This window comes from Delphinapterus leucas, chromosome 3 (genome assembly GCF_059928025.1).
Source record: "Delphinapterus leucas isolate spDelLeu-1000000601 "Yukka" chromosome 3, BTC_Dleu_Yukka2, whole genome shotgun sequence".
In the NCBI taxonomy this organism is placed as follows: domain Eukaryota; kingdom Metazoa; phylum Chordata; class Mammalia; order Artiodactyla; family Monodontidae; genus Delphinapterus; species Delphinapterus leucas.
In genome coordinates, this window is record NC_143131.1 from 63,105,383 (window position 1) to 63,126,564 (window position 21,182).

The window sequence follows — 21,182 nt, forward strand, 5'->3', positions numbered from 1 at the left end:
GCACAATGGAAAAAAGAAAAAAAAAAAAGAATTAGTGAATATAGTTATTAATTCTTAAAAATATACAAAAATTCATAACACTTAACTCCTGTTTTCCCTAAAGTATTAATCACAATAATAGACATTAGTAGGATATCACACACATAGATATGAAGTCAGAAATTATATAAAAATGTAAAGTAAATGCCTTCGAAACAGTATTAAAATTCTTCTGTACTCTGCAGGCATATATTAAAATATTTTGACAATCTATATCTAAAAAGAAGAGAATAATCTTAGTTATATAAATATATTCAATTTTTTTAGATTTTATAAATGTTTTTGTTTTCTTCTTAAGTACACTATATTTGGACATTTTGCCAATTTTCTTATTAGTTTTTATAATTTGTCATTTGATTTTCTTGGGCTTTCAAACTATAAGATATTATAATCTGTCTATAACGAACATCTTATACTTTCATTTCCAATCCTGACTGCTTTAACTTTTTTCACCCTGAATTTCTTTCACTGTAAACTGAAGACTATGACCTCCTTTTTAAGGTGGTTCTTCCTTTGCTTTAATGATTAAAAAGATCTTCCCTACCTCAAGATCAGATAACTATTCACTTACATTTTCTTCTGGAGCTTTCATGGTTCTAATTTTTTAATTCATGAGGAACTGATTTAGGTATATTTACTCTATATTTAATTATTTTTCTCCGAATACTTAACAAATCATCTGTACATGATTTAATGATTAGCTCTTCCTCAATGATCTATAAATGCAGACATTCTAATTATTTAGTTGGAGACGTTTTTGAACCTTGATGGAGCTGTTAAACCAGTACCACACTGTTTTATTTCTTATAGCCCTACAATGTGATTCAATTGTTTGGCAAAACAAAGCTTTGCTTATTCCTCCACCCACCCCCACCAATATTTTCTTGTCTAATCATCTGTTTATGCTTCCACTGAACCTTAGACTCTTAGTTAAATTCAACTGTAAGTGGAATCAGAGGCAGCATATTAAGTGAAGAAACACAGTCCTTTCTAACATCATATGGTGGCTATCTTTCCATTCAAAGTCAAAGTATTGCATGTGGCTTGACCTGACATGGGCAAGCTTTAAAAAAAAAAAAAAATCAATTTGTGATTAAACAGGCCTAATCAAGATTTTTTCCTGACAAGTGTACTCTCCCAAACTACGTTTTCTATTATAATTGTGAGAGTACATATTAACCTGTTCAACATGCTCACTATGCCACTGACATCTGATGACTTAAAAAAAAAAAAAAATTTAAAACTCATCAACAAAAATCCAAGAGTTAAACATCATACACACAGAATGATAAAGTTGGAGAGAGGCAAGTGTAGAGCACCATGAGAAAAGCAGAACAAAAGCAGGAGTCTGGATTACAGGCAGCCAGGAATTAGCACTCTAGATATAAGGTTCTTTGAAGGTATGCCTTAAGTCATTTAAGAGCTATCAGCTTGTCTTAGTTGGTTAACTGATTCTCTCAATCTAACCCTGGGACACATGGTCCAAATATTTGATTTTTTTCTACTTTGTCTCAAAATACTGCACCTTTATTATAATAGTTAAAACAATGTTAAGGAATGTGCAAAGGAAGAAAAACAGTGTAATTCTCTCCACACATTCTTTCCACACTCAACCAAGTTCAAGAAGCACTTTAACTTCTAAAAAAGGTCCTCCCTAACAATCTTCAAAGCTTATCTATGATAGTGCAAAGTTTTCTTTCACAATAAATACCTCATAAATGGCACTCTGGGGTAATAATATATACTTTTTTAACTACAGAAAGGGGCTGACTGAAAATGTTTGATTGCTTTTTTTAACCTATTTTCTAAGTTCATACAAGTCATATTTAGCGAACCTCCTCCGCTATCTAAACTACATAGGTGATATTTTGTTCAATAAAACCAGTAGGTTTCATAAATACTTCATCAATTTCCATATGTAATACAATTAATCCTGACAAGAGAGCAAGATTTTAGTTCAACATTTTGTACATCAGATTACTTACTTATATTCCAGAAACATATACATGATCTGTGGCTGCTTATATTCTAAGATGCTGAATGTCATGAATGGCTTTTCTTACTTCACAATTTATAAATAACAATTATTTTATTAAATGTTAAAAAAAAACAGGTAAAAAGTAAATTAATTAGTGAATGACCTAGACTGGGGCTGTGAAAATGAGGGTTTAAGAAAGGAGGTAGATACTTAAGTTTGAACAAAACAAATCTTCTTGGGTAGGAGACAGCAAACTACAGCCCACAAGCCAAATACCACCTGCTGCTTGTTTTATAAAGTTTTATTGGAACACGGCCATTCTGTTCTTTGACATATTGTGGGTGGTTGCTTTTTGGCTCTACAATGAAAGAGATGAGTAGTTGCAATGCCTAACATATTTACTATCTGGACCCTTTACAGAAAAAGGTGGCTGACCCCTGATCTAAGGGCATACATGTTACATTCTTCCTTCTCCCCTCCCCTTCTCTTGTTGTCCTGAGGAACAGATCTCTCACAGTTCTGTACATCTTCTAAGCAAAGGTATTAACAACTTTGTTCCTGAAAATCTTTTCAAGGATGTACAGCAAACAGTCTTTGGAAATGGGTTAAGTGCCTCCCTCTGGGGCAAAGGTTGGACAGGTTTGCCAACAGACCCTTATGAAAGGTTGGGATCTTCTATGCTAAGGATCCTCTCCTCTAAAGCAACCCACTGCATATGCAGTCATTACCTAGCCTTCATTGCTTCACCCTGTGAAAACTGGGGCTCAGAGAAGTGGCAAGAATGATGTTACCCTGGCTTCTGCTATTGCTGTGAGTAATAAACTGTCCTTTGTCTTTGACACAGGAGTCTGGTGTCTTCTACCAGTACCCATGAAATTGTCTCAGGCTAACTTGTTAGCCTGAAAGTGAGGTAACATCTCATACCCTGCACAGTTCTTTGATACCTACTTTTCTGTTTTTTTGGTCATCTGACAATTCCCAGATCCACTTACTCCAAAGAGCTAAATTAACGTTGAGTAGGAGTATCATGTATAGCTGTGCAGTGGTAACTGACTGAGAGGTGGATAAGATCTAAAAACCCAGCTTACATTCAAGGATGCCTTTATGGAATGTGCACAATGGCACCACCCGGGTTAGCATGCTTTGCTAATGAGAAGTCTTCTTGACAAAGAAGCTACTTTTTTTTTTTTTTCACTTTCCTTTATTAAAGTTGATGTTATGACCTGGCTAATTGTTTCTATGAGGTTCTGATGTATCATGATGTGTTCTGATGGCTGACAACAAAGTATCAAGTAAGTTTTATGAAAGACACTGAGGAAATCAAGAGTTCAATGTTTCAGGGTAGCTTTTATCTGGTTCAAGACTAAGTGCTGGTGTTTTGAAGGAGCTTTCTCCCCAGTGTTCTACCCTGTAGTGGTTATATATGGGATTGTCTGCTCAACACATCTACCATCTTCTAGGAATGTTGCCACATTCAGTTCTTGATGGAGCTGGCATGTTCTTATGCCACCTCATGATCTGACCACATTAACTGGTTCAGGAATGGGCACCTGGCCCAATGAGTTCCTTTCCTAGGATTTTTGGATTTGGGACTTGGGAAGTTGAGCCAGTCTCTCAAGTGGCTAAAATTCTGAGATTTAAAACTGTAATGTCTGTGGCCACATTTCCTGCCATATTGCTCAGTAAGAAATAAACAAAGAACAGGTGAGAGACAGAGTCCTGCTGGTATCTTTGGTTTGGATGGTTCTTGAAGCTGACATATTCCTACCCTTCCTGAAGCTTGGTTTTCTGTGAAATGCTCTAGCATTCCTTCCTGAAACTTCCCTTTTTTTTTTTTCCTTAAGCTAGTTCAAATTCGGTTTCTATCATTTAACTCCCCCAACTCAACTACTAATCACAATTAGTCAGATTTCAGGACACTAACTGGGAGACTGGGGAATAAACTCATAATGGGATAAGGCGCTTTCTTGCTCCTTTTCCTAAAGCCCTGGTAGATATGTTATGGTGAGACTCAGGCATGGCATCTGATTAGGTTGAACCATATGAATCTACCAACTCTGTATATCAAAGACTTGAATTACAGCAAAGGAAATAAAAGCAAAAATAAACAAATGGGACCTAATTACACTTAAAAGCTTTTGCACAACAAAGGAAACTGTCAACAAAACGAAAAGACAATCTACTGGACAGGAGAAAATATTTGCAAATGATATGATCGATAAGGGGTTAATATCCAAAATATATAAACAGCTCATACAACTCAACATCAAAAAAACAAACAACCCAATTAAAAACTGGGCAGAAGAACTGAATAGACATATCTCCAAAGAAGACATACAGATGGCTAACAGGCACATGGAAAGATGCTCAACATCATTAATTATCAGAGAAATGCTAATTAAAACCAAAATGAGATATCACCTCACAACTGTCAGAATGGCTATCTTCAAAAAGAACACAAATAACAAATATTGGCGAAGGATGTAGAGAAAAGGGAACCCTCCTACACTGTTGGTGAGAATGTAAATTGGTGAAAAACAGTATGGAGGTTTCTCAAACAGCTAAAAATAGCACTACCATATGACCCAGCAATTCCACTCCTGGGTACATATCCAAAAAAAAACGAAAACACTAATTTGAAAAAAATACATGCGCTTCAATGTTCATAGCAACATTACTTACAATAGCCAAAATACAGAAGCAACCTAAGTGTCAATCAACAGATGAATGGATAAAGATGACGTGATATATATATGTACAATGGCATACTACTCAGCCATAAAAAGAACAAAAATTTTGCCGTTTGCAACAACATGGATGGACTTGGAAGGTATTATGCTAACTGAAATAAGCCAAACAAAGAAAGACAAATACTGTATGTTATCACTTGTATATGGAATCTAAAAAATAAAATACACTAGTGAATACAACAAAAGGAGCAGACTCACAGATATAGAGAACAAACTAGTGGTAACCAGTGGTGAGAGGGAAGGGGGAGGGGAAAGATGGGAGTAGGGGATTAAAAGGTACAAACTACTATGTATAAAATAAATAAGCTACAACGATACATTACATAACACAGGGAATACAGCCAATATTTTATAATAACTATAAATGGAGTATAACCTTTAAAAAATATGATTCATTATGTTGTTCATCCAAAACTTACATAATATTGTACATCAACTATACCTCAACAAATAAAGAGAAGGAAAAAAAAAGTGGAATTAGCAATTCTTATGGTTCAACTTGCTTTGGTTCAAGGCTACTTAGTCCTACCTTCATTAAGAAAGAGGAATCTTATTTATTATGTTTATTATCTGTCTCTCCCTTTATTCCCCACTTTTATGTTCAATTTACAAAACATAATTTTACCCATTTTCAGAACTCAAAGCATAATTTTTCTACTTTAAATGATTATAGAGATTTGCAGATAATATACCACTAGTGTTGGTCATAACTATACTTTAGTTGATGCTGAGTGCTCAATTATAACACTGTTCCTAAAAATACTACAGTCTTTCAAGGAGCTTACTGTGATAGTGGAGATTATCAATATTAATACTTGTTGGTTTTAGGATGTGACTTGACTAGAAATCTTCTACTGTATATAATTGGACACAAATGAAAAATACCATATTTCTTAATAATTAGAAGGACTTCTATGATCCAAACACTATTTCTTATAGTATCTAGTTCAGGTAAAAGCATTATTTCCCATTAAATATTAAAACTTGTATAAATAGGATAGTATGAAAGACAATATTTGAAAACAATGGTTTTGATTTAATTATTTAACTACTAATGTTCAAAGAATTAAAAATTTAGCTGCATTATAAGCAAATGATATGGGCTATCCTCACGATTCCTGAGGAGGTAATTAGTTCACTAAATATAATAACTCTAAAATAAAAAGCCTTCTTCTAGAGTTAACAGAACAAAAAGCATCAAGTTAACAGTGAGAGAAGCCTCTACAAATCTTTACACAGCATATGTTTAAATAATAAAAGTCATTTGTGTACCTTTAGATGGTTTATGAAAATAACCAATCAATTTTGCAGACACAACATTATTTCTAAAGGGAATCTATGTGACTCATGATGCCTGTAGATACACAGAGACAAACCACACATATTTTATCAGTTTATTACAGTAAGCAAATAAGCGTGGAATGAGAGTGCACATAACTGTCTACTTAGCGCTTACTGAAACATTTATAAGAGCTGTTATCTCCCTAATAACAGACAGACAGCGTGCAATTTTAGAGAGGAGAAAAGCTTCATATTTTTTAACACTTCACTAAAAAGTAACCGAAGAGTGTAAAATGAAAAATACTCTGTGCAGTTAGCTGGTAATGGACCATATTATCAACTCAAGTTAGATTTATAGGATACAAACTAGTCACTAATAGTTATTTTATGACATAGCATGTCTGCTTTTTTTGAGATTATTAAGATTAAAGTTGTAAAACTTCTTTTGAACATAGCTGTTCAAAATGACTGAATTATAAAATTTAAATGAGAACTGAAAATAAACCATGGATTATCAAATGCCTAAAAATAAACCTTGTTCAACATCTGCATTACTATTTCAGAGATGACACGTCCATGTAAAGCTTTACGAAAACAATATCTTCTAGTCTTTTTTGCTTTAATCCACATTCAGACACTTAATCATTTTTAAGCATTATCAATCTATTCTGTTTTTGGACTCCAAAAATACGAAGATCTGCAGTATATAAACTGCTCTCTTTGTACCTAGTTTTGTTTGGCTTATTTTACAGCAGTATCTATTTAGACATATGATTTATAAAAAATGACCAGACTGTAAACAGAGATACAGTTTCATCTTTAAAATTAGCACTTTTTAAACCAGTGTAAATCTCAACTGGTAAGAACTGTAATGCAGAAAGCTACAGTATTGTCTTATTCACCCAGTAAACTGTAGAAAGTGAGCCTATTTTATCTTTAATCTACAGTATTGGGTCTAGTACCTAGTACAGGATTTAAAAAAGCAAAGGGAAAATTTGCTTAACTGTTAGCTAGAACTATAAACATAACATTCAAAGAAGTATATTTCATTTTTCCATCGAATATTACTTTAAATAAATGGTTTATACTTCTAAAAATAACTTCCTCCTTATATATGTATATTTAGGTATTCTAGAAAGTAACTGTGTTCCTTGCTCCTATTTTATTTTAGTCATCAGTATATACAACGAAAAACGTGAGACTTTTCATCTCTTATTTTGGTAATAAATAAAAATGTACTTACAGAAAGATCTGAGTAATTATCAACAAACATTTAATGAGAACCTTACTTCACACATGGTATTAAGCAGGCTACAGCAAACTTGGCCTATGGATCAAACCCAGTCCACTGTCTGTTTTTGTATAGTCTGTGAGCTAAGAATGGTTGTTACATTGTTAAATGGTTGAAAAAAATAAAAAGAAAACTAACATTTTTGTGACACTAAAATTATAAGACATTCTAATTCCATGTCCACAAACACAGTTTCATTGGAACGCAGCCACATTCATCCATTTCTGCATGACCTCTGGCTGTGTTACCACAATGGCAGAGGTGAGTGGCTGTGCTCTGCAAAGCTAAAAATATTTACTCTCTGGCCCTTTACAAAATGTTTGCTGACCCCCATAGAGGATGTGTTCAATTTCCATTGGTGTTGAGATGAGGAGGAAATTACTTTATAATAATACCCTATCCTTTCCCCTCCCCAAAGGTAAACCTATAAGTCTCACTGTCGACGTACTACTTTTTATAAATCTGAAATCCAGAGTGATGTGTATATACTTTTATTTACCACTTTCATAGAAAAATAGTTCCAGAACTATGGATGTAGATACGTTATACTATTCTTAGATATGTTCTACTATTTTTTTTCATATTTCCTTTCTGACTTTTGGTTTAAGGGTGCTAATAAAAACAAAACAATCTGGTTTCCAAAGTGTTTAGCAGAAAGGTTCCAATAATTGGTTACAGTAAATTTCGTCAGAACCGGAACAGTTTATATAAGCACAAACAATTACGTGTTGTGTTATTTGATAGATGTGATAATCATTTGATCTTTAGTTCTACTGCCTTCTCACTGACAATATCAATATCATATACAAAAGAAAATGTTAGTGTTCCCTTCCTTTGGAACCAAGCTCAGAACCTTGGCATTATCTTTAACATTCTTATTTCCCTCCAACAATTACTTGAGAAGTTTGATGTCTCTTGTATTCATTTTCTTCTTTTCTGTTGTCTACCACCAGCTTAGTTCAAGTCATCAATGACACTTAAAACATTAAAACATTTTTTAAAATTTTAAATTGCAAAAGAAGTGCATGCTTATTGAAAACAATTTCAAACAGTATGGAAATACAAGTAAAATCCCCTCAGATTTAACCATAATTAACAATTTGGTGTCCCTCCCTATCTTTTGCTCCCCTTTTATTTCTGCTTGCCCATTCAAATTGGCCTCCCTGTCTCTAGATTCTTTCCACTCCAATCCGTACCACAGGCTCTTGTACAAATAGTTCTCTTAAAAGTGTACCTCCCTTATACGCTCAGTGAGGAGAGGTAGAAAGTGCTGAGCTTTGAAGCCAGACAGATGAGCTGAACCTTTGGCTCTGCAACTTACTAACCCTATGACACTGAAAAAGTTACTCATGCTTTAGAGACCTCAATTTTCACATCTGTGAAGTGGGGAAACTACGACCTATCTTTTAGGGTTGTTGTAAATCTAGGCTAAATATAAAAAAATCCAGAGGAGTGAAGGGCCTGAAGATGTTAACGTGACAGGCACAAGTACAGGAGTGAGACATGATTTCAGAGTTGAAATGGAAAGAGTATGTGGTTGAAATTCAGTACAGGTCAAAGTTATTGGTACTGAACAGATCAAGAGGCTGTGAGGTTACATATTGCACAGGTTGAAAATATGTACAGTGAGATGTCCCAGGATGATGGTGGGCTGACGAGATTATGTGGAAGATGCCAAGATCTTCACTGAATGTGGGTAAATGATTAAGAGATCCCAAGATGAGAATGACAAGGAAAGGAAAAGGGTATAGGAAGATGGAATGGGCCTCATATGAGGAAGGAACATGAGGATGAAAAGGGAATGGCCTAGATGAAACATCTGGGAGCTTCATACAAACCATCTTGCTGGTAATAATGATTTCGTCAAAGAATTCTAGAGAATTGTGAGTGAGGTCATGATGAGAATATTTGTTATGGGACAGCAAGATCCAAAGGGAGATTCTCAGAGGAAAGCCAGGCTACATAATAGTACTTTATAAAAGTACGTGAGGGGATTGGTAGTTGTTCCACACATTTCACAATGGGGCCACAGCATCTAAAAACCAGCCATGCTGCTTGCACTTAAATGAATTGTAACTTAGGAGACAGAGGGATATGGATCTCATCTAGATGAAGTTCTAGAGGAAGAAAAAGAAGTATGTCTTAGTTGACGTACAAATTGGAAAGGCAGTTTTATTACTGCTACTTTAATTTTAAATAACAGGGCTCTCCAGGGATGCTTTCTTTGAATCTGACAAAGAAGGAAAGGATCCTTTCTACATCACAGGTGTCAGTTAGACAAACCATACATTGCTGTGGAATTCCTGACATAGGGCAAGTTTGGGGAAATGGGTCCTCTGAGACTACAGAGCTAGCGTGCACACTCGCTTACACGCTCTCTCACACCCACACACACGTATATTTATACATACATATATATATATATATTTTTTCTTTTCCTGATCTGTGCATAAATATTTTAAATTCTTCAGTGAGGAGGTAGGGATGGGTAGAACACCTTGATTTACTACACAGGAACCTCTGAGTCTTTGGAGTCCACGTCTTTGGCAGCAAAACCTCTGATGACCGGGCTTTATTTTCAGTAGAGTCACCTGACTAGGAATTTTTCTGGATCAATACCTAGGATTGGGGCCTAGGTGCTTGTACTCTTGCACTGGTCCATGTGTTCTCAGGCTATCCCTATATTTGGCATATGAAACATCTTTCTTCAGAAGCAAGAAAGGCTATGGCTTCCCTCTTGTCAGGTAGAGTTAGTGCTGGCAGTGGTAAGTAAGAAAACATTAAATTTTAAGTTAGAAGACCTTCAAGTTATTGATGAGAAGAAAATTATTTAACTTCTTTGAGCATGAATTCGTAAAATAAAGAGTAAAACTACTTAATTTGTAGGATCGTTTTTATAAGGATTCAGTGAGATACTTCATATGAAAGTGTTTTGTAGATGAAAGTACTCTTCTTTAATTGTCATTAAAGACAATGTTTATTGGCATAAGGGAAAAACACTGGCAGAACTAAGATCAGAATTGAACATTTTTAAGTGTCATTTCTATCAAGTAATAATCTACAATTTCTTTTCCAATAAACACAAAGTATTCCTTATGATAAAGGAAAATAAAGGTCAGTCACGCAAGCTAGTGGGGAGATTGTTTCCTCTTTTTCAGAGAACTACAGGAAGTGGGAAGAACAAGCATTTATTACTTCTTTCCAAAGATTAATGATAACCGAGGAAACCTTTTTGAATATGACCTTAATTATGAATCAGTAGCCTTAGTCACCAGAATAACCTTCAAAAGAAAATCAATAAAATGAGATCAGATTTTTAAATTATCAGTTATTTAATAAACTAGATATCTAAAAGTGGATTTCAAGTGAGAATTTCATAAGCACACATCATTTATGATGTGATGAGGAATCTCAAGATAAGTCTGAATGTCCTAACATCATAGGAAGACTGCTATTGAGGCATTTTATACTTCTTTACTTCATCAGGATTACAGTATTAAAAAACTCCTACCATCTACATATCTACCTTCAGTACTGAAATTATAGAATCCCACTTTTATACTAATTATAAGGAATTAACTCTTACTGTTTGGACATGTTGAAAAGAGCAATGAAGAATATCACTAAAAAAAAATGTAACAAAGGTAACCAGAGGCAGCTGGATGGGGCACTAGATCAAATGTCAGGAGCCCTGGGTTATGGTTTCAACTCAGTCATATATTAGTAGTGAGAACTTAGCTAAATCACAGCCTCACTTAGCTTCTGTTTCTGTCCTCTGTAAAATGGGGCTAATTATACACATCCTGTCTGCTTCACTGAGTTGTTCTGAGGACAAAATGAGACTGTATATGTGAAATTGATTTTTAAACTGTTCAATAAAAGGCATTATCGGGATTATTAGTAAATTGAGTTTCCTGTCAACATTAAAACATCAATCTGTCAGATAACATAAGGTCCTGAGGTTAAAAGTACATATCAAAAAGCTGAATCACCATTGGAGAAGGGCATTTAAAACAATACTGCTGTATTTATTGATAGTACCATCCAAAGGCCTTTAAAACAGTAATCCCTTCCCCCATGTCCTTTTTTTTTTCTTTTCCTCTCTGTTAGTTGTGGGTGAAGAGGACTGTTCTCTAAAAGGTTTCTAAATGATGTTGATGTTAAAAAATATAGTATCACCATTTAACAGCCTTTTACAGAGCAGTCCCTAGCATGGTCTTTGTTAACAACTGAGGGAGGAAGGGACTATTTTTTCAAAGGCTTTTAGAGGATGTTGTTAAAAGAATATATAGTGACATCATTTAAAAGCCTTTTAAATAATAGTTTTCCTTCCTTCCCAATTGTAATGTCCTTGGCTTTCATTTATTTTGTACTACAAGCTGAAAATGGACATGCCAACATATTATTGGTTATGGCAGGCATTTGTTAGGTAGAGAAGGATGCATTGCTTTAAAAAATGTTGATGTCCAGAAATAAATCCAGCTCTTCAAGAACATAGTACCAGTTCTATACAGGATGCTGGCCACCCACCTTTTCATTGAGTTGTGGTACCTTTTGCTTGTTTTCTCTAAGAGTTTACTGAAGACGATGCCACGCAAACAGGAAAGGAGTCATTACAAGATTTCCGGTGAGATAAATGTAATCCTACCACCCACTGCTACTTGAGTTAACTCTCCATCCAACTTATGGCAAAATCTAACTCTAACTCCTATTCTGTTGTTTCGTTAAATTATTTCTGTCCACTATTCCTCTGATTTTAGACTCTACTCCACTAGGGGACAGCAGTGGATACTTAGGGTTCCTCTTCTTATTTAGCTCTCAGGGAGAGGAAAAATTAAGTCAACCATTTGGTTCAAAGCACAAAGGCTGATAGCTAGTAAGCTTTGAGATAGGTTAGCTTAGATCATCTTTCATGTAACACACCAAAGAAAAAAGAATTAGCTCCAGGGGTATAATCATAAAATAGGAAACAATTTTTCATTTCTTCTTATGCTGGGTCTTTTCAGAAAAGTGTTATTTCATTTTAAGGACAGGAATTCCTAGATCTACAACAGTTTGATGAAAAAAATAAACATTTAAAAATTCTAAAAGCACAGCCCTCCAAACACACTGTACTTTTCTTTTTGAATTTTGGATTTATATTTTTATACAGCAGGTTCTTAATAGTTACCCATTTTACACATATTAGTGTATATATGTCAATCCCAATCTCCCAATTCATCACACCACAACCGGCCCCCTGCCACTTTCCCCGCTTGGTGTCCCTACGTTTGTTCTCTACATCTGTGTCTCTATTTCTGCCCTGCAAACCAGTTCATCTGTACCATTTTTCTAGGTTCCACAAATATCAGTTAATATGCGATATTTGTTTTTCTCTTTCTGACTTACTTCACTCTGTATGACAGTCTCTAGATCCATCCACGTCTCTAGAAATGACCCCATTTAGTTCCTTTTAATGGCTGGGTAATATTCCATTGTATATATATATATATATATATATATATATATATATATATATCACATCTTCTTTATCCATTTCTCTGTCAATGGGCATTTAGTTTGCTTCCATGACCTGGCTATTGTAAACAGTGCTGCAATGAACACTGGGGTGCATGTGTCTTTTTGAATTATGGTTTTCTCTGGGTACATGCCCAGTAGTGGGACTGTTGAGTCATATGGTAGTTCTATTTTGAGTTTTATAAGGAACCTCCATACTGTTCTCCATAGTGGCTGTATCAATGTACATTCCCACCAACAGTGCAAGAGAGTTCCCTTTTCTCCACACCCTCTCCAGCATTTGTTGTTTGTAGATTTTTTGATGATGCCCATTCTAACTGGTGTGAGGTGATACCTCATTGTTGTTTTGATTTGCACTTCTCTAATAATTAGTGATATTGAACAGCTTTTCATGTGCTCCTTGGCCATCTGTGTGTCTTCTTTGGAGAAATGTCTATTTAGGTCTTCTGCCCAGTTTTGGATTGGGTTGTTTGTTTTTTTAATATTGAGCTGCATGAGCTGTTTATATATTTTGGAGATTAATCCTTTGTCCATTGATTAGTTTGCAAATATTTTCTCCCTTTCTGAGGGTTGTCTGTTCATCTTGTTTGTAGTTTCCTTTGCTTTGCAAAACCTTTTAAGTTTCATTAGGTCCCATTTGTTTATTTTTGTTTTTATTTCCATTACTCTAGGAGGTGGATCAAAAAAGATCTTGCTGTGACTTATGTCAAAGAGTGACATTCTTCCTATGTTTTCCTCTAAGAGTTTTATAGTGTGTGGTCTTACATTTAGGTCTCTAATCCATTTTGAGTTTATTTTTGTGTATGGTGTTAGGGAGTGATCTAATTTCATTCTTTTATATGTAGGTGTCCAATTTTCCCAGCACCACTTATTGAAGAAACTGCCTCTTCTCTATTGTATATCCTTGCCTCCTTTGTCATAGATTAGTTGACCATAGGTGCGTGGGTTTATCTCTGGGCTTTCTATCCTGTTCCATTGATCTATCTTTCTGTTTTTGTGCCAGAACCATATTGTCTTGATTACTGTAGCTTTGTAGTATAGTCTGAAGTCAGGGAGTCTGATTCCTCCAGCTCCATTTTTTTCCCTCAAGAATGCTTTGGCCACTTGGGGTCTTTTGTGTCTCCATACAAATTTTAAGACTTTTTGTTCTAGTTCTGTAAAAAATACCATTGGTAATTTGATAGAGATTGCATTCAATCTGTAGATTGCTTTGGGTAGTATAGTCATTTTCACAATATTGATTCTTCCAATCCAAGAACATGGTATATCTCTCCATCTCTTGGTATCATCTTTAATTTCTTTCATCAGTGTCTTATAGTTTTCTGCATATAGGTCTTTTGTCTCCCTAGGTAAGTTTATTCCTAGGTATTTTATTCTTTTTGTTGCAATGGTAAATGGGAGTGTTTCCTTAATTTAGTGTATAGGAATGCAAGAGATTTCTATGCATTAATTTTGTATCCTGCAACTTTACCAAATTCATTGATTAGCTCTAGTAATTTTCTGGTGGCATCTTTAGAATTCTCTATGTATAGTATCATGTCATCTGCAAACAGTGACAGTTTTACTTCTTCTTTACCAATTTGTATTCCTTTTATTTCCTTTTCTTCTCTGATTGCTATGGCTAGGACTTCCAAAATTATGTTGAATAATAGTGGAGAGAGTGGACATCCCTGTCTTGTTCCTGATCTTAGAGGAAATGCTTTCAGTTTTTCACCATTGAGAATGATGTTTGTGTGGGTTTGCTGTATATGGCCTTTATTATGTTGAGGTAGGTTCCCTCTATGCCCACTTTCTGGAGAGTTTTTTTAATCATAAATGGGTGTTGAATTTTGTCAAAAGCTTTTTCTGCTTCTATTGAGATGATCATATGGTTTTTATTCTTCAATTTGTTAACACGGTGTATCACGTTGACTGATTTGCATATATTGAAGAATCCTTACATCCCTGGGCTAAATCCCACTTGATCATAGTGTATGATCCTTTCAATGTGCTGTTGGATTCTGATTGCTAGTATTATGTTGAGGATTTCTGCATCTATATTCATCAGTGATACTGGTCTGTAATTTTCTTTTTTTTGTAGTATCTTTGTCTGGTTTTGGTATCAGGGTGATGGTGGCCTCATGGAATGAGTTTGGGAGTGTTCCTTCCTCTGCAGTTTCTTTGAAGAGTTTGAGAAGGATGGGTGTTAGCTCTTCTCTAAATGTTTGATAGAATTCACCTGTGAAGCCATCTGGTCCTGAACTTTTGTTTGCTGGAAGATTTTTAATCACAGTTTCAATTACATTACTTGTGATTGGTCTGTTCATATTTTCTGTTTCTTCCTGGCTCAGTCTTGGAAGGTTATACCTTTCTAAGAATTTGTCCATTTCTTCCAGGTTGTCCATTCTATTGGCATAGAGTTGCTTGTAGTAGTCTCTTAGGATGCTTTGTATTCCTGTGGTGTCTGTTGTAACTCCTCCTTTTTCATGTCTAATTCTACTGATATGAGCCCTCTCTTTTTCTTGATGAGTCTGGCTAATGGTTTATCAATTTTGTTTATCTTCTCAAAGAACCAGCTTTTAGTTTTATTGATCTTTGCTATTGTTTTCTTTGTTTCTATTTCATTTATTTCTGCTCTGATCTTTATGATTTCTTTCCTTCTACTAACCTTTGTTTGTTTTGTTTGTTCTTCTTTCTCTAGTTCCTTTAGGTGTAAGGTTAGACTGTTTATTTGAGATTTTTTTGTCTCTTCAGGTAGGCTTGTATTGCTATAAACTTCTCTCTTAGAACTGCTTTCGCTGCATCCCATAGGTTTTGGATCGTCATGTTTTCATTGTCATTTGTCTCTAGGTATTTTTTGATTTCCTCTTTGATTTCTTCAGTGATCTCTTGGTTATTTAGTAATGTATTGTTTAGCCTCCATGTATTTGCGTTTTTTACATTTTTTTCCCTGTAACTGATTTCTAATCTCATAGCGTTGTGGTCAGAAAAGATGCTTGATATGATTTCAATTTTCTTAAATTTACTGAGGATTGATTTGTGACCCAAGATGTGACTGATCTATCCTGGAGAATGTTCCGTGTGCACTTGAGAAGAAAGTGTAATCTGCTGTTTTTGGATGGAATGTCCTATAAATATCAATTAAATCTATCTGGCCTATTGTGTCATTTAAAGCTTCTGTTTCCTTATTTATTTTCATTTTGGATGATCTGTCCATTGGTGTGAGTGAGGTGTTAAAATCCCCCACTATTATTGTGTTACTGTTGATTTCCTCTTTTATAGCTGTTAGCAGTTGTCTTATGTATTGAAGTGCTCCTATGCTGGGTGCATATATATTTATAATTGTTATATCTTCTTCTTGGATTGAACCCTTGATCGTTATGTAGTGTCCTTCCTTGTCTCTTGTAACATTTTTTATTTTAAAGTTTATTTTATCTGAGTATTGCTACTCCAGCTTTCTTTTGACTTCCATTTGCATGGAATATCTTTTTCCATCCCCTCACTGTCAGTCTGTATGTGTCCCTAGGTCTGAAGTGGGTCTCTTGTAGACAGCATATAGATGGATCTTGTTTTTGTATACATTCACCAAGCCTGTGTCTTTTGGTTGGAGCATTTAAACCATTCACATTTAAGGTAATTATCGAATGTTATGTTCGTATTACCATTTTCTGAATTGATATGGGTTTGTTTTTGTAGGTCCTTTTTTCTTCTCTTGTTTACCACTTAGAGAAGTTCCTTTAGTATTTGTTGTAGCTGAATTCTCTTAGCTTTCGCTTGTCTGTAAAGCTTTTGATTTCTCCATCGAATCTGAATGAGATCCTTGCCAAGTAGAGTAATCTTGGTTGTAGGTTCTTCCCTTTCATCACTTTAAATACGTCATGCCACTCTCTTCTGGCTTGTAGAGTTTCTGCTGAGAAATCAGCTGTTAACTTTATGGGAGTTCCCTTGTATGTTATTTGTCATTTTTCCCTTGTTGCTTTCAATAATTTTTCTTTGTCTTTAATTTTTGTCAATTTGATTACTATGTGTCTCAGCGTGTTTCTCCTTGGGTTTATCCTGCCTGGGACTCTCTGCACTTCCTGGACTTGGGTGGCTATTTCCTTTCCCATGTAAGGCAAGTTTTTGACTATAATCTCTTCAAATATTTTCTCAGGTCCTTTCTCTCTCTCCTCTCCTTCTGGGACCCCTATAATGCGAATGTTGTTGGCATTTAATGTTGTCCCAGAGGTCTCTTAGGCTGTCTTCATTTCTTTTCATTCTTTTTTCTTTATTCTGTTCCGCAGCAGTGAATTCCACCATTCTGTCTTCCAGGTCACTTATCCGTTCTTCTGCCTCAGTTATTCTGCTATTGATTCCTTCTAGTGTATTTTTCATTTCAGTTATTGTATTGTTCATCTCTGTTGTTTGTTCTTTAATTCTTCTAAGTCTTTGTTAAATATTTCTTGCATCTTCTCGACCTTTGCCTCCATTCTTTTTCTGAGGTCCTGGATCATCTTCACTCTCATTATTTTGAATTCTTTTTCTGGAAGGTTGCCTATCTCCACTTCATTTAGCTGTTTTTCTGGGGTTTTATTTTGTTCCTTCATCTGGTACATAGCCCTCTGCCTTTTCATCTTGTCTATCTTTCTGTGAATGTGGTTTTTGTTCCACAGGCTGCAGGATTGTAGTTCTTCTTGCTTCTGCTGCCTGCCCTCTGGTGGATCCAAACACACTGTACTTTAATTCTAAATTTCAGCACAGCCCTTATTTTTTGCCAGTCTTGCACAGAGAACTCACTTGTTAGTTCTGTGATTTGCTTAAATCATTATTTACTTATGATTTACTCTAATAAATCATATGACTTAATTAAATATCAAATATTAACCATAATACAATGCTCAGCTCAAGCCCTAATTGTTCCATTCTACTGTACCTGACCAACTCTAGCCCATAATGATGTTAGTCACATTCCATTTTTACATTCCCTATAATTTAATTTTCATAATATTATTTAACTTTATGCATTCAACATGATTACTTAACTTTATTCTTATGCACCATGTAAATAGCATAGTGCTAAGTCTGGACAATAATTTTTTTGCATGTTTTTGCATGATTTTTTAAAAATATAAATAACTTTTGAATTCTCTGTTGCCTTAATAGCACAAGTGAGTTAGTTATTTGTGCCTATAATTATGTGATAATAAATACTTTTACGTTTTAAAATATTTAAAAATCTGCATAAGAAGTCATGTCATTTGACACATTTTCCATTATCTACTGAGATAAATCAATGTTTCACTGAGAAATGCTAGTATAATTGATTCTAATAAATGAAAATTGGTAAGAGTTTGAAATAAAAATTGACTTGAAGCATCAAAAAGACAGCAATAGGAAGGTACAGATATAAAATTTAATATGACTGATCTGAAAATTTCCAATTTCTCTTAATTTGAGTGGTCTGACCAGAGTTAAGTAAAACTGCCACAAATAAGAACTTCTTGGTTAGACAGCTTTGAATTCTAGGAATAGTGAGTGATTACCATGGTGTCATCAATATCAAGACCCAAGAGTGCATGCTTATATGTGGTGCTGCACTCTGGCTCTGCATCAGAATGACCTCCATAATGCCATGGTCCTACCCTTCCTCTCTTCTACAATTTGACAGGTGAGGTATGAATAGCTGAGTCATCTTCTCCCCACAGGTTCTATACATGAGGTGGTATACAGAATAATGGATCCCCAAAAGTGTCTAAGTCCTACCCACAGAATCTATAAATATGTAATGATGCATGGCAGGGGGGAATTAAAATTGTTAAACAGCTGAGTTTGAGATGAGAGTTTCCTGGAATGTCTGCGTGGGCCAATGTAATTGTACAGATCCCATAAGTGAAAGAGGGAGGCAGGAGAGTCAGTGTCATAGTGATGCGGTGTATGGACAACTTAGTCATTGCTGGCTTTGAGCCAAGGAATGTGGGCAGCCTCTAAAAGTTGGAAAAGGCAAGAAAAAGGATTTTCCCCTAGAGCCTCTAGAAAAAAACACAGCTGTGCTGACACATTGATTTTAGATCAGTAAGACTCATTTTGGACTTTGACCTCCAGAACTGTAAGATAATAAATTTGCATTGTTATAAGCCACCAAATGTGTGGTAATGTAGCAGTAACAGGGAGCTAATAAAAGTAATTATAATGTCTAGTTGCAAACTACTGTTCTGAATTCTTGTGTTGTAAAACCCATCTGTGGAGTCTATGGTATAATGTTTATTTGCATACATCTTTCAATGGCTGATCTGTGATGAGAGGCATCAACAATTCTGCACAGTATTTTCTCATTGGACTTAAGCTCCAAATAGCATAGACGCTAATAATTTGAGTGGCTTTCATACTGGATAGTTACTTGTCAGAATCATTTGGAAGACTGGTTTATAAAAAATTCCCCTCCCCTAATACTTTCTTTATTTTTAATGAACACACTAAGTTGGCTTTGATCCATTTGGTTAACAGACAGGTACTGAGAACCAATGAAAACAATAAAAGATGAACTGTCTTCCAAAGGCTCCAATTTAATGCACTGCATATTACCTAAGACTACCTCTTAACCCTTAGTATGTATTAGTTTTTCTGATAAAATATGCATACAAAAAACATTTTGGGGCTTCCCTGGTGGCGCAGTGGTTTACAGTCCGCCTGCCGATGCAGGGGACACGGGTTCATGCCCCGGTCCAGGAAGATCCCACGTGCCATGGAGCGGTTGGGCCCATGAGCCATGGCCGCCGAGCCTGCAAGTCCGGAGCCTGTGCTCCGCAACGGGAGAGGCCACAGCAGTGAGAGGCCCGCGTACCACACACACACACACACACACAAAACATTTTCTATGAATTCTATACAAGCCGAAAGGGGATTATAGTAGCCAGACACTTGGGTGATGAGACCCAAGACAGACAAGTTTCCATGGGGGAAAATGAAGGAACCAAGAAAAATACTGGATGGGGCAGAACAAGTTTAGGACAATGAAATATCTAGGCAAGAGAAGGAGAGGGTAGGTATTACATGAGTAATAATCCTGAAGCACCTCTTAACAATGTTACAGTTTTTTCCAGCACCATCTTTTTCTGAAACAACCACAATAAAAAAGTCAGATTTTTAAAAAGGTTATACTGAGTCTCTGAATCTGAATTCTTAACCATTTTACAAGCACTCACCTAAAAATTAACATCATAACTCCTGGGATAAATAATGCAGATGTACCAGTGGGTGCTTATGCAACCAGGTCTACATGAGAAAAACGAAACCACCAGAGATATAAGCAAATACTGCTCAGAACAAACTCAATTCAGTCTGTGCTGGTTTGACAGAAATGTATGTAGAATGGCAAAATGTTTCTTGGTGGAAATTTCACATCTGTCAATTATTTTATAGAAGGCATTCAGTATTATCATCCAAGATAAAAGGATTCTTCTCTGAAGATTCGGCAGCATTAGTAATTTCCTCTGTCAAGGACTATAAACCTCCATGGAAGCTCTACTGTACTCTTGTTTATGGTCTCTGTTTCCAAAAGGCTGTAAGATGCACTCAAAACTGTAACCATGGCTTACTTTTTTTTTTTTCATGGCTTACTTTTTTAATTTGCTGCCGCTCATACCATAATGTTCTGAATATGGAAGACATTCCCTTCAAGTTTATTAATAGAATGTTCAGGTTAAAAAAAGCTTTCACTAAAAAAACCATAACCTCCAAAGCTTTTTACTAGAAGCAAAAGAGAACTAGCACTACCCATAGATATGGAGTCTGCAAAGAATGTGAAGAACTTTAACCTACATTAACTATTCTATCCAAACTATTCTTGGAGATCTGAGAGAACTGAGAAATTTCATATAACTATGATATGTAATTTTTATGTTTAATCTAACACCTGCTCAGATCATTTCACTGCCACTTGATATATAATAGCACTTTTTGGTTGAGAGCTTTGAAATAAGTATTGAGCCACATATCTATAAAAATATACTCTGAAAAGCATATTGGTGAGTTTCAGAATACATACAATCTGGTCAAGTATTAAAAAAAGATATACGCTATGATTCCCTCTACCCATTTATTGAAAGACTGGTGAATTGATAACCTTCTCCAGATGTGTAACGTTCTTTTGAAAATTAATTAAAAGGTGCTGTTTTCTAAGGAAGAAACAGTTAAAAGAAGCCAGACACTAATTTCTGAGAGTTTCCTTTAAACTGTTCTATTTCTCCCCTGAGTGTTTAAAATTAACAAGGCATTCAAACTTGTTGGGTGGTACCTCTATGCGTTTTAGCAAATAGAAGCTACGTAAAACTTCAAATTCCTTTTTTCTTTCCAAAACCCTTGGGAAAAT

General features: G+C 35.3%; 1 protein-coding gene across 3 annotated transcripts in view; it reads right to left on the reverse strand.

The window, feature by feature from the left end:
• The window catches only part of AP3B1 (adaptor related protein complex 3 subunit beta 1), a 276,365-nt gene that overhangs the window by 39,922 nt on the left and 215,261 nt on the right, over window positions 1-21,182 (reverse strand). Inside the window, exon 24 of one of the 3 annotated variants that reach the window (XM_089909046.1) lies at window positions 7-21,182. This exon is cut by the window's right edge and continues 3,450 nt beyond it. The exons of the other annotated variants lie outside the window; for them this stretch is intronic. The gene's annotated coding sequence lies outside the window, so the exon portion shown is untranslated. Of the gene's footprint in view, window positions 1-6 lie in introns of those variants that run through there. 3 annotated transcript variants of the gene reach the window in all.